The 15,288-nt window shown below is 33.2% G+C and overlaps 1 long non-coding RNA gene across 2 annotated transcripts; it reads right to left on the bottom strand.

Annotated features, from left to right (window-relative positions):
- Positions 1 to 2,711: 2,711 nt before the first annotated feature.
- On the bottom strand, positions 2,712 to 4,113 carry LOC137836457 (uncharacterized). 2 transcript variants are annotated; one of them, XR_011085285.1, is made up of 3 exons: positions 3,783 to 4,113; positions 3,557 to 3,631; positions 2,712 to 3,214 (listed from the first exon to the last, which is right to left on the bottom strand). It is a non-coding gene; the product is annotated as an uncharacterized lncRNA (long non-coding RNA). The 2 variants fall into 2 exon arrangements; XR_011085284.1 differs by having other exon boundaries at positions 3,208 to 3,302.
- Positions 4,114 to 15,288: the final 11,175 nt, after the last annotated feature.

Here is a 15,288-nt window from a genome sequence, read left to right as displayed (position 1 = left end):
ATATTAAAGATAACTATCATTGATTCTGAAATGATCAACTCTTGAAATATGTATTAAAAAGATAAAAGTTTGTAAATAAATATGCAATAAGAGTAGAGTGCAAGAAGTAAGATTAGATTTGAGGAATGTAATAAGGAAAATGAAATCTTAATCTTATCTTGATATATTTAATTAATATATTGAATCATACCATAAAGAAATAATAAGTGTGATTATAAGATAAGATTGCATGAACCAATTATGTTTTGTAAGTTGTGTGTGATTTGGGCTATAAAAGTAGTGTAGTCAGATGGTTGGTGTGGTTGTTTTATTGTTCTTGAAGGGAAGAGAAAGAGAGATCAAAAGAGAAAGAGATATAAGAAGAGAAAGAGATATTGGAAGAGAAAGAGAGACAAAAAGAGAAAGCAACATGACATTTTCTTGCGGTTCTGTAATAACGAGATCAGTGTGGTCTTACAATCTTGAATTGGAGTTCGAGTTGATTCGTTCCATCATTGCCTTGTATCCTTTCATCTCTATGGATACAGAGTTCCCCGGCGTCATCTTCAACTTGTTAAATTCTTCTTTGGATACAGAGTATATGACGTCAAACATCTCATCAGATTTTGTCCCAACCTTCATGGCAGTTTAGACAGAGTTTCTGAGTCCCTAGGTTTGGATAATAATGTCAGAAAAAGTCATCATGCAGGCTCCGATAGCTTAGTCACTCTCCATGTTTTTAATAAAATTAAAACTCTCTATTTTCATACACAGCCTGACTTACTAGAACATGCAGGTGTGTTCTATGGCTTAGAGATGCCTTGATTTTTCTTTTTTACCATCTTTCTACTTGTATTCTCTTTCATTACGATAAAATTTTCAGATTCTACAATAATATATATCACTCCATTTTATTCTAGATATCTCTCTTTCTTTTTTTCCCCTTATATATGTTTCTTCTTTAGTAATACTGTTGGAGATCCCACATCGACTAGAGATTAGAGCATTTCATTGTATATAAGTGGGTGCAAACCTCAACCCTATGAGCCGGTTTTATGGGGTTGAGTTAGGCTTAAAGTCCACTTCGTAATATGGTATCAGAGTCATTTTTGAGCCTATCCTAGCGAGTGTTTGTGTTGGGCCTATCGTGCCACCCGCTATCGGACCACCCAAAATATGTAGTCCCACGCACGAGTTGGCAATCTCGGCGTGAGGGGGTGTGTTGGAGATCCCACATCGACTAGAGATTAGAGCATTTCATTGTATATAAGTGGGTGCAAACGTCAACCCTATGAGCCGGTTTTATGGGGTTGGGTTAGGCTTAAAGTCCACTTCGTAATAAATACATTTATGTTGTAATGGAATCAATCAAGAAATGTATTCCCTTTTGAAAACTCATTGTAAATTGAAATGAGTGTTGGGTTTTCTCCGTGTCTTCTAAATACACTCAACCAACCTATGAAATTGATTGCTTTTAGGTGCATGACCATTCAATATATCATCTTTTATTTTTATTTCTCAATTAATTTTCGTTTATTTAAAACTAATTATTTGACTTCAAATAAGCAGTAGAAACGGTGACGAAAATTCTCATTGTGAAATGTTCACAGTGTTAGCCTTTGAATACGCACCTTTCATGGACTATCTTTTTGCTGTGTGTGGCCCTCACATATTACAGATAGTGGAATTTTGAATAAATAATTTTATTTTTTAGAAATATATGACTACATAAAAAAAAATTTACGGTAATTACGGAAGTGAACAAAAAAAATAGATTTTAAAGATATATAGGTTATCTTACCCCGATCCCGCACTTTATTTTATATTTTGTTTCTAATGTTATTTAACAATTATTTTATTGCTTAACTATATATGTGTAGAGTGTACATGTATTTCTTTATTTTATCATATAACTAAAACTTTGGTTATAGATTTTTTTTTTAAATTGATAAAAAGAAATGGGACATAAAATAGATAAAATAATTACAATACAAAAAGTCTTATTTTTAAAGAGAGGTTTGTTAACAAAGGTTTAAAAGACCTCTCCAATAAGAAAAAGTGTACAAAAGAGGTTTTCTAAACCCCAAGTAAGTATAGGTAGTTTTTAGGAAATCCAACAAATTTTATTAATTTCCCACTTCCGCGTTTTTTAACATTGAGTTGGCACCGCATATTGCTTTTAACAATTTTGGAGGCATAGCATTTCACGCATTCTCAAATAGTTCAAGATGTATGTCTAATATTTGGGAATTTTGATGTGAAGTGTAAAAAATTGTTCTAAATTTGTTTACAAATTTTGTAACTGATTTTCACGATCTTTTTATGATGTAACATAAAAATAAATAAATTCAAGCAATCATAACTGTTGATTAATTAGTGAAACTCTCAACTGTTTAAGTTCCGTACATACTTATTGGCTTAATTAGTTCAATTCTTTATTGTTGTCATTATATGTTCCAACTAATCATCCTATCTAATTTTCATGTACTACAATATCAACCACATTTGAATATGGATTCAACACATTTGAATTTTCAACCCATGTCTATATCATTTCATTGTTTTAATCTTTAGACACAAAGTCTGTTTAATAATTTTTCAATTCAAATTAATATTCCAGTTCTCACAATAATATTTAAGAACAAAATAAAACTAGAAAGAAAATTCAACAAATAAAATAAAACTAAAAATATAAGAAAATTAAACAACTAAAAAAAGTAAATAAAACAAACTAAAAGGAAATAATAACTAGAAAGATAACCGTATTTTGTGCTCAATCATCTCTTCCTAGCAACTCATCCATCTGTACTAAAATCCCCATCTACAGTTGTAGATGGTCTTGTTTCATCTGTTGGATATACTCTAGGAAAAGAATACATGTCCCCAGGTTATACATGTTCTGGGGTCATCAAACTCAATTTCACCACACAACACATAACATTAAACAAAAACTAAACAAAAAACACAAAAACAAAACATAGTAATTAAAATACTAGATTGTCTCTCAGCAACCGCTTGTTTAATGTCATATAGCTTGATGCACTTTTTCCTGGGTCCTCCAATCCCATTGATCCATAGATTACCAACGAATCCAACAGAAAGGATCAGGATAAGTTCAATACAACCCAAGCCGTGCATCTCATATGTCACTGTGTGCATGAACTCCCCCATCAGCTTCTCACCACCTGATATCTTAGTCTATGTGACTTAAATCATCAGTGAAGCTCAGAGATCTCTGTTACCACATAGGCATCAATACTTAATACACAGCAAACATCAGTCCATACATTATCCCAAATGTATGAATTCAATTCCATACCATTCTGTCATACAATATCATTCAAAAAGTTATCCACAATATTCAAAAGTTTATTTGACATAAAAAAAATAACACTTTAATACTAAATCATCAAAACCCAATATTTCCACAAATTTAAATAATATATAAACAAACAACCCAATATAAATAAACACACAACATCCCTACAAGAGAAATTGAATATTGGGACCACGTCCCTTCCGCATTCAGATCTTCTATCCTAGGGTGCTATTAAAAATTAAATTTAGCTTCCCTTACCTCAATTGCTTGCTTTCCAAGCAACTTTTAGAATTTTATTCCCCACCGTTTGGATAAACTTCAAGATTTACGGGCCTAATGAAAATTATCCAAACAGAACAAAATTTCAGTATATAATAGAATAAGTTGAGAGGATTAAACTTCTCAACTGACCCCACCAAGATTGATGACTAAATCCTAAGGAAAAACAGAAAACAAAGGATATTTAGAGTAAAAATAAACTTACTCTGTTTGAAAATCTGATCGGGTAGAAATGTTCCTTAACTCGTCATCTACAACGTGGTCTGATCAGATTCTAAAATAGATGAAGATTGGGAGAGAAAATTAAGAGAGAGGGAAAGAAGAGAATATGGAAAGAGAGAAAAATAGAGATAAGGAAGAAAAAGAAGAAGAAAGAAACTGTGCGCAGGGGGAGGGGTTGTGGTTTTTTTTTAAACGCTGTTACAGTTGGTTTGTTCTAAAAATAGATCGCTCTAAGAAAAATAAAATATATTCAAAACAATGTCTAAAGTTACTTTTATTCTTACAATTTTATTTTATTGGCAATTTATAAATAATATATTTGAATTAAAATTGTAAAATATTTCAGATATTATATATTATTGATCAATAATATCTTTAAGCAAAATCAGGAGAAAAGTTTATTCAGATTAAAAGGCTTGATAACAAATAAATAAATAAAAATAGTTACTTACGTTAGTTTCCTGTCAATTAGAGAATATTTTAATACAAGTGTCACAAATATACATTCTGTTAATCATTTTGATATCATTTTGATATGGTCTCTATTAAAACACATAAATGTTGTTAATTGATGTGATATATATGCATATTTTTTTTTACTAATTCTATAATTTTTATAATATTGTATATAATTAATATGAAATATTGTGGAATTAAAAATATATAGTCAAAATTAAGTTGATAATAAGATGACAGGTTGATAATGATATGATTCTCTAGTACCATATGTAATGTGGATAACAAACTATCTCATTTATGTGTAGGTTTACATTTGTTTCTTTATTTTATTAACCACTTTAATATTATTGAGTTATATTTTAATATAAAAAATTCTTTAATTGGTTAAAGATCGATAATGTATAATATTTTAAATATAAATTTTAGTTTTAGATTTTAAAACTTTTAAAATAGAGAAAAATAATGTAACATAAATAAAAAAATTTATCGACAAATAGCAATAAAATTAAATGGAACCACTTCAAGAATGAACAACCCTTATACAAAATGATGCTCACAAAATACATTTTCGTCTACATATCAACCAAAAGGACTTCTTATTGTCTGTCCCAACTCTATCAATAAGTAACATAAAATAATTATCTGGAATTTAATTCTGTCAGACTTAAGTATTTGCACTTTCAAATCTTAATTTTAATACATCAATTTAGTATTTTTTATACAACTTAACTTTTAGTTTATTTAAAACTAATTATTTTGTAAAATATAAACTATATTTATACATCTTTAAAAATCTGTATTTATATAATACAAATATTTTTAAATTTATACAACTTCAATCATGTAGGTGGCGTTGTGGTGTCGGTCCTATTTCCTGGAGGGGTTGGTGGGGGATTGAGGATCAGCGTTTTTGTGCAGGTTGGTACTGGAGTGGAGCGCTAGGTGTGCCTAGTTCGGTGCAGTCAGCTTTCTTTTTTAGGTCTGGGATTGGTGGTTCAATGCCTTCTGTTCTAGAGCGGTGCAGTGAGCGTGTGGTCACTATAGTTTTGCTTTGATTGCGGGAGCGGTGCCTTCATGAGCGTGGTGGTTGCTGGATTGCAGTGCGTGAGGCGGTTCTTCCAAGCGGTTGCAGATTGTGGTGTGTTGCTTTGTTCCGGGTGCAGTGGATTCTTTTTACTGCAGCTATGTTTGTGGACGTGTGCAGAGACACTTGAGTTTTCAAGCGGCTCAGAGTGTAGAACGTGTTGCTCTTTGTTTTCAATCTTGTTTGGGGAATCTTTGCTATATAGAAAAGTATTCGTTCTCTCTCCTTCGAAGGTTTCGGGGCGGCTAGGTTAGCATGACAAACATTAATAACACCTAATAAAATGATGAGTAGTAAAGTTAAAAAATTAAATTGGAGGAAATAGATTATTGGGTGAGTATGGTACAATGAGTGAGGAATATCAATATTGTTGGTAAAGAAAAAGGATGAGGAATCTAGATTATGTGTAGATTTTCGAAAGATAAATGAGATTGTTGAGTGATGATGGATCAAGTTGCATGAAACATTGTTGATTAAAAAAAAAGTTGCATGAAACATCAATGTTTTCTAAGTAGATATGAGATTCGGGTATCCAAAACAAGAAAATAGTGAAGTTGTGTATAAAACAACCTATAAATCCAAATGATCGATAAGAGTGAGTAACAATGTCGTTACAAGGCTATCATGGAAACGAAAAGTTATGTGGATTTAATAGTTATTAAGGGAGTAAGATTTCAAGTTTATGTGTCATCTGAGGAAGGAAAAATTGGTTGAACTAGCATGAACAAGAAGACAATTCAAGTGTCAAATGTAATGGTTAAAGACTCAAATTAATGAAGTGTTAACAACTAAGTGGTTTGAGAATTTCATTATGGGAGTAAATGGGGAATTATGAGGTTTAGGATAAGTTGTTTGTATTTGTAAACAAGAAGTTAGAGAATATAGTCTAGTATAAAAGTTATAAAAATGATTTAATGTACATCAAGCATAACTAATATAATATTTGAAGAAGTTTTTTTGTATGGTTGAACATGAAGAAAAAATGTCTCCATATGTCTTTGTTTGTCTGACTTATAAAAGACTGAAGTGGAGTATCAAAGACCTAAGATAATGTTACAATCATTGGACATGACTAAGTAGAAATAGAGTTATGTTGTTTATGTGTGGTTCCTTTTCCACAAACAATGAGAGTACATAATTGAATTTGGATTGTGGTAGACTGAGGAATGAAATATGCAAAATTCCTTTTGGAGAAGATGGATGGAGCTCGAAAAGATTATTAATTTTAGTGGAAGTATTATCTTGAAAAAAAAAATGTTGTCGCATATGATTAAAGTCACAAGGAGACGAAAGTATCAACACTTAAGTTTACATGTTTGGAGTACAACAATAATGACTCCATCATCTTTGCCAAGTTTATTTTATGCCTTTGATTTAGTTAATGATAAGCAATCACTATTTTTTTTTTACCAATGACCTACTTCCGAAATTGGTAGTTAAAATAGTGTTATCTACATTTTTCCTATAAAAAAAATTCGTGAGTAAATTTGACATAGATAACATTACTTACGGACAAAAATCTTAATAATAATAATAATAATTATTATTATATTTATAATAATATTTGTAATAATATTAATAATTATATTTATAATATTAATAATATTATTATTAATATTCGCAATTATCTACATATTTAAATTCGTGCATAGTTACCTACGGATAAATATATGGATAATATCTATAGGTAAAAGGTTGTACGTAATATCAGTAGGTAACAATTTCTCATCCTAATCCGTCAAAATTACGTATGAATTTTACTTTCAATTTTTTTCCACCAAACTACTTCACTTTTATGTCTAGAAAAATCCATAAATAACTCAATTTTATATACTAATAATAATTCGTAGGTAAGTTCAAATTTATATACAAATTAAAATTCGTAGGTGTTGGAAAATTTTCTTAGTAAATTTGTTTATGTTATTTTAGTTTGGCCCATTAATATGTCTTGTGTTCACTTTCCCATACTAAATAAGAAATATTGTTTTTCTAGATGTTACCATAAGGTTTGTTTGTTGAACAAGATGTTTTGATGTCTCCAAATCCAAGTGGAAAGCTTGAAGACCTTGCTGTTGTTGTGTGTATGTGTGTCTAGTTGTTTAAAACTTGTTAATTCACTCCTTAAGATGATCCAAGTTCATTTGAATCTTTAACCTTTTGAAAATATGGGTTTTATATGTTGAAATTTCAAAACAACAAGTTGTTTTGCTCTTAGAGGTTTTTGAAAAAGGTTGAAAGTTGTTTGACTTGGTTGACCTTGGTGTCAAACCAAATCAATCGATTGTTTCGACAAAACAACCGATTGTTTTTCTGAAAACCTTAACAGAATTTTCTTAAGTGGTTTTAATATGTTCTAAATGATCCTAACTACCTTGACTCCTTTATTAAATGTTTTTGACCACTTGGTTGGTCTATATAAAGGTGGTTTTACGCTCTTAATCTGGAAGTAAGGAAAAGAGTTTATCAAAAACATTTTTTTCCAAGATTTGAAAGAGCTTTGGATCATTATTAAGTGTGTGGAATAGGATTGGGTTGTATTATAAACTTTAAGCTTTGTAATACCCATGTGTATTCTATTCTCTTCTTCCTTTATTACTGTATTTATGTATTTGTATTGCCAAGGAGTGTTGTGTGTTCTTGAGGTGTTCAAGATCAACACTCTTGGTGTGGTTTGCCAAAGGTAGTGTGTTTCTTGAGGGGTTTAAGGTCACTACTTTGGTGTGTGGTGTTTGTAATCTGGTTTTGATTGCATGGTGGATTACCCAGTGGTTTCTGGGGACTGGATGTAGCTCTTTGTGTAAGAGTGAACCAGTATAAATTTGTTTGTGTGATTCTCTCTTTCCCTGATCTCACATATATCTACTTTAAGTTGTTTTTATTAACTGTTGATAAAATCGGTTGAATCGCAAAAAAATCGGTTGATTTTATGGAAATCAACTAAAACCACTTTGTGTCTTGCTTTCCTTAGTTTCTTTCTCTGTGATTCTTCATTGGCTTTCATTATACCTTCAAAGTTTTCGAAAATCTTTTATAAACAATTTACCCCCCTCTTGTTTAAGGTTATATATTCTAACAATTGGCATCAAGAGCTTGGTTCTTAAAAGATATTCAAGTTTGATCCTAAAAACCTTTTTCTTATGGCTAAAAAATTACCTTTTGGGGAGGGTTCCTCAATAAACAAGTCACCTTTATTTTGTGGTTTGAAATATCAATTTTGGAAGGTTAGAATGAAAATCTTTGTTGAATCACTAGATAGAGGAATTTGGGATGCAATAGAAAAAAGTTCTTTTATTCCTATGTTTGAAAAAAGATACTGTTTTCTTTGAAAAACCTTGGTCCCAATGGACTGAGAGCGAAAGTAAAAGAGCAAAGCTTGATTGCATTGCAAAAAATATTATCACCTTTACCTTAAATTCTAATGAGTTTTTCAGGGTCTCAAAATGTGGATCTGCTAAAGAGATGTGAGATACACTTGAAGTAACTCATGAGAGAACCAATGAAATAAAGAGAGCAAGGAGAAGAAGTCAAGCAAGAAGGAAAAGAAAATAAAATAAAAAAAGAAGCCAATCTATGTTTGATGGCCAAGGAAGAAGATGATGCAAGTAGTGTAAGTTCTTGTACTTCTTTACATGCTGAAAATTATAGTAAACTTTTTCAAGCTTTTAAGGAAACATACGAGGAAGCTAATCGATTGGCAATCTTGAACAACCGGTTAAAAGGGTTGAATAACTAGCTTGAAAACAGAGTCAAGGCACTAGAAGAAGAGTTGGAGAATTCAATAACTGATTTTGAAAATCTAGGAATGCTTTACAAGAACTCTTCTTGCAAGTGTGACTCACTTGTTTGTGAAAATTGTGAATCTCTTGAAAAGAAGGTTCACTACCTTGTGAAAACTGTGGATAGACTTTCAAAGGGTAAATCTAACTTTGAGACTGCTTGCCATCTCAAAATTTTGCTTTTGGAAAAACAAGTTTAGGTTTTAATCCACATAGCAAGAAAACTGAGTTTTCAAAGGGTAAATCCAACTTTGAGACTGTCTTGGCATCTCAAAATTGTATTTTTGGAAAAGTAGGCTTATGTTTTAATCCACATAGTAAGAAAACTGAGTTTTCAAAGTCTTTTCAAAACAACCAGAAAAGCAACCGATTGAAAAATCGAAACAACCGGTTGTTACATGTTTTTATTGCATGAAGAGAGGTCACTCAGTTAGATTCTGCAATATTAGGAATTTTTCTATTCCTAAAGGTATTTTGAAATGGGTTCCTCAGGTTTCTGAGGTTCCTACTAACATCATTGGACCCAAATTCATAAGGGGACGAAATCTTGCTTCTTAATTTTTACTTGTAGGTATCCTTTGTTAGAATTTATGGCCTTAAACGAGAGGGGGGTGAATTGTTTAAGAAAGATTTTAGTAAACTTTTAAGCTTAGAATGAAAAATACTTCAAGAAAACCTTGATTAAGAATTCAGTATTTCAAAACATAAAGCAAAAGCACAATACTGGAAAAACAATCGGTTGTTTTACCGAAACAATCGGTTGTTTATACCAGTTATTAATTGACAAAACTGAATTTAAAGAGATAGGGATAGAGAAATTGTACACAGTTGTTTATACTGGTTCACTCCAAATCCAGAGCTACATCCAGTCTTCTCAGAACCCTGAGGAAATCCACTAAGCAATCACCACTTGATCACTTACACCACAACCAAAAGAATGACCTTGAACACCTCAAAAACACACAACCAATCTCAGCAAACACAGAAACGAAATTGTTCAACAGAGTACAAGGATTACACTTGTTACAGAAGATAATCTGAAATCAATACAAGCAGAATCCTATTCCAACACTTTGATCAATCACAAACTCTTAGCAATCTCAGCACTTTGAAAAAAACTCTTTGGAAAAACTCTGTCAAAGATTCTTAATTGTCAAATTTGTTTTTCTGAATTTATTCAAAGATGTAGTTTGTTATCAAATCTTAACAAACTCTTAAATTGCATTAAAAGATTGGTCAAAGCATTTAATGACTGGAGCGTAAGCAGTTAAAACATTTAAAGCTCAGTCAAAGAGAAAACAGTTTTTCTGTTATGGTCCCAAAACAAACAATCGGTTGTTTCCTCGAATCAATCGATTGTTTTGGTACTTTAACCGTTCAACCATTCAAAACAGTTTTCAATCTTTTTCTCAAAACACCTAAGTATAAACAATCGGTTGTTTCGACAAAACAATCAGTTTTTTTAACTTAGTTTGAAAACATTTTACTTTCACAAAGATTGAGAATGCTAATGCTTTAGATTTAATCACAGGATGGATTACAACATATAAACTACCCCAGAACAAAGCTTAAACCAGCACAGCAACATCAAGCATAGCAGAGGCTTCAACATCCTTCAAAGGATTTGGATTCTTCAAAACATGAACACCACTTGGTTCAACAATCTTCCCCTATTTGATGAAGACAAATCCCTGGTGCTTGTGTTTGATCTGATTAAATCTGAAGCAGTTCCTGCAGAAAAAGCATTTATACTATCCAAAGCTTCTTACAGCAGCAAGTCAGTTTATTACTCTTTTAAAGCATGAAACATAATAAACAATCAGTTGTTTACACGAAACAATCGGTTTTTTCTATCAGCAGCAGCAGAAAATACTTTCATATAAGAGATTTTAACATTTTATGCAGTATCAGACAAAGATATACAAGAACCAATTAATTCTCCCCCTATTTGTGTTCACAAATAGACTTTAGCATGTACCAAAAACAGATTTAAGAGAGATTATTAAGATCAAGAATACCTAACTCATTTCTTAAGAAGAAAAACCTCTCTTTTTGTAAAGGCTTTGTGAAAATGTCAGCTAACTGCAGTTTGGTCTCCACAAACTTCACTTGACAGTTCCCATTTTGTACATGATCCCTGATGAAATGATGTCTTATCTCAATATGTTTGGTCCTTGAGTGCTGAATCTGATTTTTGGTGAGATTGATGGCACTTGTGTTATCACACATCAAGGGAACCTTGCTGATTTGTAAACCAAAATCTGCAAGTTGTTGCTTGAGCTATAGAATCTGTGCACAACAGCTACCAGTAGCTATATATTCAGCCTCAGCAGTAGAGAGAGCAACACATGCTTGCTTCTTGCTATGCCATGAGATTAGACTTGAGCCAAGAAGGTGACAAGTGTCACTTGTGCTCTTTCTATCTAGCTTACAATCTGCAAAGTCAGAATCTCAATAACCAATTAAATGTATGGGAGAGTGAGAAGGATACCATAATCCTACAAATGATGTTCCTTTGAGATATTTCAGAATTCTTTTTGCAGCGTTGAAGTGTGACTCTTTAGGATTTGCTTGATATCTTGCACATAGACACACCGCAAACATAATGTCCGACCTACTAGCTGTTAGATATAGCAAAGATCCAATCAAACCTCTGTATTTTGTTTGATCTACACTCTTTCCAGCAGCATCAGCATCCATGTAACAGCTTGATGGCATTGGAGTGCTTGCTTCTTTGCAATTCTCCATTTCAAATTTCTTGAGAATCTCCTTGCAATACTTTGATTGACTTAAGAAGATCCCATCCTTCGTTTGCTTAACCTGCAATCCAAGAAAGAAAGATAGTTCTCCCATCATAGACATTTCAAACTCACCTTTCATTGCAGCCACAAATTCTTCACACAATCTATCTTGTGTAGCACCAAAGATGATATCATCAACATAGATTTGCACAAGAATTATTTCTGCATTTGACTTCTTGATGAAGAGAGTCTTGTTTACCATTCCTCTTTCATAACCATGAGATAGCAGAAAGTTGCTAAGCCTCTCATACCACTGCCTTGGAGCTTGTTTCAGTCCATACACAGCTTTCTTCAACTTGAAGACATGGTTAGGATACTTGTGATCTTCAAAGCCCGGTGGTTGATCTACATAGACTTCCTCATTGATGTAGCCATTCAAGAAGGCACTCTTTACATCCATTTGGAAGAGTTTAAAACCACTCATACATGCAAAGGCCAGCAGCAGCCTCACAGCCTCCAATCTAGCAACAGGAGCAAAGGTTTCACCATAGTCTATGCCCTCTTCTTGATTGTAGCCTTTGGCAACTAGCGTTGCTTTGTTCCTTGTGATCACACCATCCTCATCTAGCTTGTTCCTGAAAACCCATTTCGAACCAATAATATTCATTTCATTAGTTTTAGGGACAAGAAACCATACCTCATTCCTTTCAAACTGATTTAGCTCTTCATGCATAGCTTCAACCCACTTCTCATCCTTGAGAGCTTCCTCAATTGACTTTGGTTCAATTTGAGAGACAAAAGTTGTGTGCCTGCAGAAGTTTGAGATGGAGCTTCGTGTGGAGACACCTTCCTTTATCTACCCTATGATGTTATCCACTGACAGATCTCTAGGAATCCTCCACTCTTTGGGCAGCTCACTCTGTTGCAGAATTTCAATCGGTTGTTTCTGCGAATCAACCGGTTGTTTTTCTGCACAGATTTCCAGCTTCTCCAAACTGATGCTCTGTTCATCTTCCTCAGCACTGGTCTTTGGGATCTGACTGATTCTGCGATCTACCTCATCAAAGACAACGTGAACTGATTCTTCTACAGTCATCAACCTCTTGTTGTAGACTCTATATGCATGAGTTGTAAGAGAATAACCAATGAATATACCAAGGTCCGCTTTCTCATCAAACTTTCCCAAGCTTTCCTTTCCATTGTTGAGAACGAAACAGCTGCAGCCAAAGACTTTGAGGTGACTGATGTTGGGCTTCCTTCCATTGAAAAGTTCATATGGAGTTTTCTTCAAAATGGGCCTTATAAGCACCCTATTCATCACATAACAAGAGGTGCTCACTGCATCTGCCCAAAAATACTTAGGAAATGATGATTCCCTAAGCATTGTTCTTGCAAGCTCTTCAAGAGACATGTTCTTCCTCTCTACAACTCCATTTTGCTGTGGTGTTCTTGGAGCAGAGAAATTGTGCAGAATTCCCAACTTCTCATAGAATTTGCCAAACTTCTCATTCTGAAATTCTCCTCCATGATCACTCCTTATGGAACCTATGTTGCTGCTCTTTGTGTTTTGTAGTCTTCTTGCTAGCTTTTTGAATGCAGCAAAGGCATCACTCTCTTTGGTGTTGGGTAGACAGATTTCACATGTGTTTGACTTGAACATCACTTGATATCTCTTGTCACAAAGTTGGCTAATGCTCAGCAGATTATGCTTTAGGCCTTCAACAAAGAGCACATCATGGATTACCAAGATGTTCTCATCTCCTATGGATCATCTCCCAAGAATTCTTCCTTTGTTGTTGTCTCCATAGGTGACATGACCCTCTTGCTTAAAGGATATTCTCAGGAATTTTGATTTGTCCCCTGTCATATGCTTGGAGCATCCACTGTCCAAATACCATAATTGCTTGCTCTCCTCCAAGATTTCCTACAAAAGAGATTTTCAAGTACAAAGATTTGGTCCCCTTATGAATGTGGATCCATCTGGTTTATACTTATCAATTAAAGCTTTATTTCCCTTAGGAATCCACTTCATAAGCCCTTTAGGAACAACATGTTTTCTGATTTTACAGAACCTCACAGAATGGCCTCTTTTCATGCAATAGAAGCATGTAACAATCGGTTGTTTCGATGGTCCAATCGATTGTTTTTCTGGCATTTTCGAAAATGATTTTGAAAATCTATCTTGTTTGTTTTGTGGATTAAAACCCAATCCAGATTTTCCAAAAACACAATTTTGAGATGCTCGCACACTCTCAAAGTTGGATTGGCCTTTAGAAAACTTATCCACTATTTTAACAAGATAGTGGACCTTCTTTTCAAGATTTTCGCAATTTTCACAAACTAGAGTATCACACTTGCAAGATGAGTTTTTGTAAATGATTTCCAGATTTTCAAAATCCATTTTTGAATGTTCTAAATCCTCTTCCAGTGTCTTTACTCTGTTTTCTAGTCAACTGTTCTTTTCTTTTAACCGATTGTTCAAGAGAGCCAATCGGTTGGCTTCTTCATGCGTTTCTTGAAAGGCTTGAAGAAATTGACCATAATTTTCAGAGTTTGAAGAGTTTGATGAACTTACACTACTTGAGTCATCCTCCTTTCTGGCCATGAAGCAAAGATTGAGGCTTTTCTTATTTTGCCTTCTCTTCCTTCTTGCTTGACTTTTTGTCATTGCTTCCTTTGGTTCATGAGCAGCCTTGAGTGTCTCCCACATTTCCTTAGCAGTTTTGCACTTTGATATCCTAAAATTAGTATCTAGTGCATAAGCTATAATGTTTTGAGCAGAACGATCAAGCTGGGCCATCTTACATTCATCATTTGTCCATTTGGACAAAGGTTTTGCAATGAAAGAATTATCCTTTTTGAACTTTGGAATGTAAGGACCATTCTCAATTGAATCCCAAATTCCTTGAACAATAGATTCAATAAAGATTTTCATTCTTGCTTCCCAAAACTTATAATTCAATCCACAGAATAAAGGTGGTTTGTAGATTGAAGCACCTTCCTCAAAAGATAGTTTTCCAACCATAAAAAAGATTTTTGATCAACTTGAATAACTTTCAAGAACCAAGCTCTTGATGCCAATTGTTAGAATTTATGGCCTTAAACGAGAGGGCGGCGAAATGTTTAAGAAAGATTTTAGTAAACTTTTAAGCTTAGAATGAAAAATACTTCAAGAAAACCTTGATTAAGAATTCAGTTTTTCAAAACATAAAGCAAAAGCACAATACTGGAAAAAAAATTGGTTGTTTTACCAAAACAATTGGTTGTTTATACCAGTTATTAATTGACAAAACTGAATTTAAAGAGATAGGGATAGAGAAATTGTACACAGTTCTTTATACTGGTTCACTCCAAATCCAGAGCTACATCCAGTCTTCTCAGAACCCTGAGGAAATCCACTAAGCAATCACCACTTGATCACTTACACCA

The sequence above is a fragment of the Phaseolus vulgaris genome, chromosome 4 (assembly GCF_000499845.2).
Source record: "Phaseolus vulgaris cultivar G19833 chromosome 4, P. vulgaris v2.0, whole genome shotgun sequence".
NCBI classification, from domain to species: domain Eukaryota; kingdom Viridiplantae; phylum Streptophyta; class Magnoliopsida; order Fabales; family Fabaceae; genus Phaseolus; species Phaseolus vulgaris.
The sequence above is the reverse complement of the archived record's forward strand: the minus strand, read 5'-3'. Positions and strand labels throughout refer to the sequence as shown.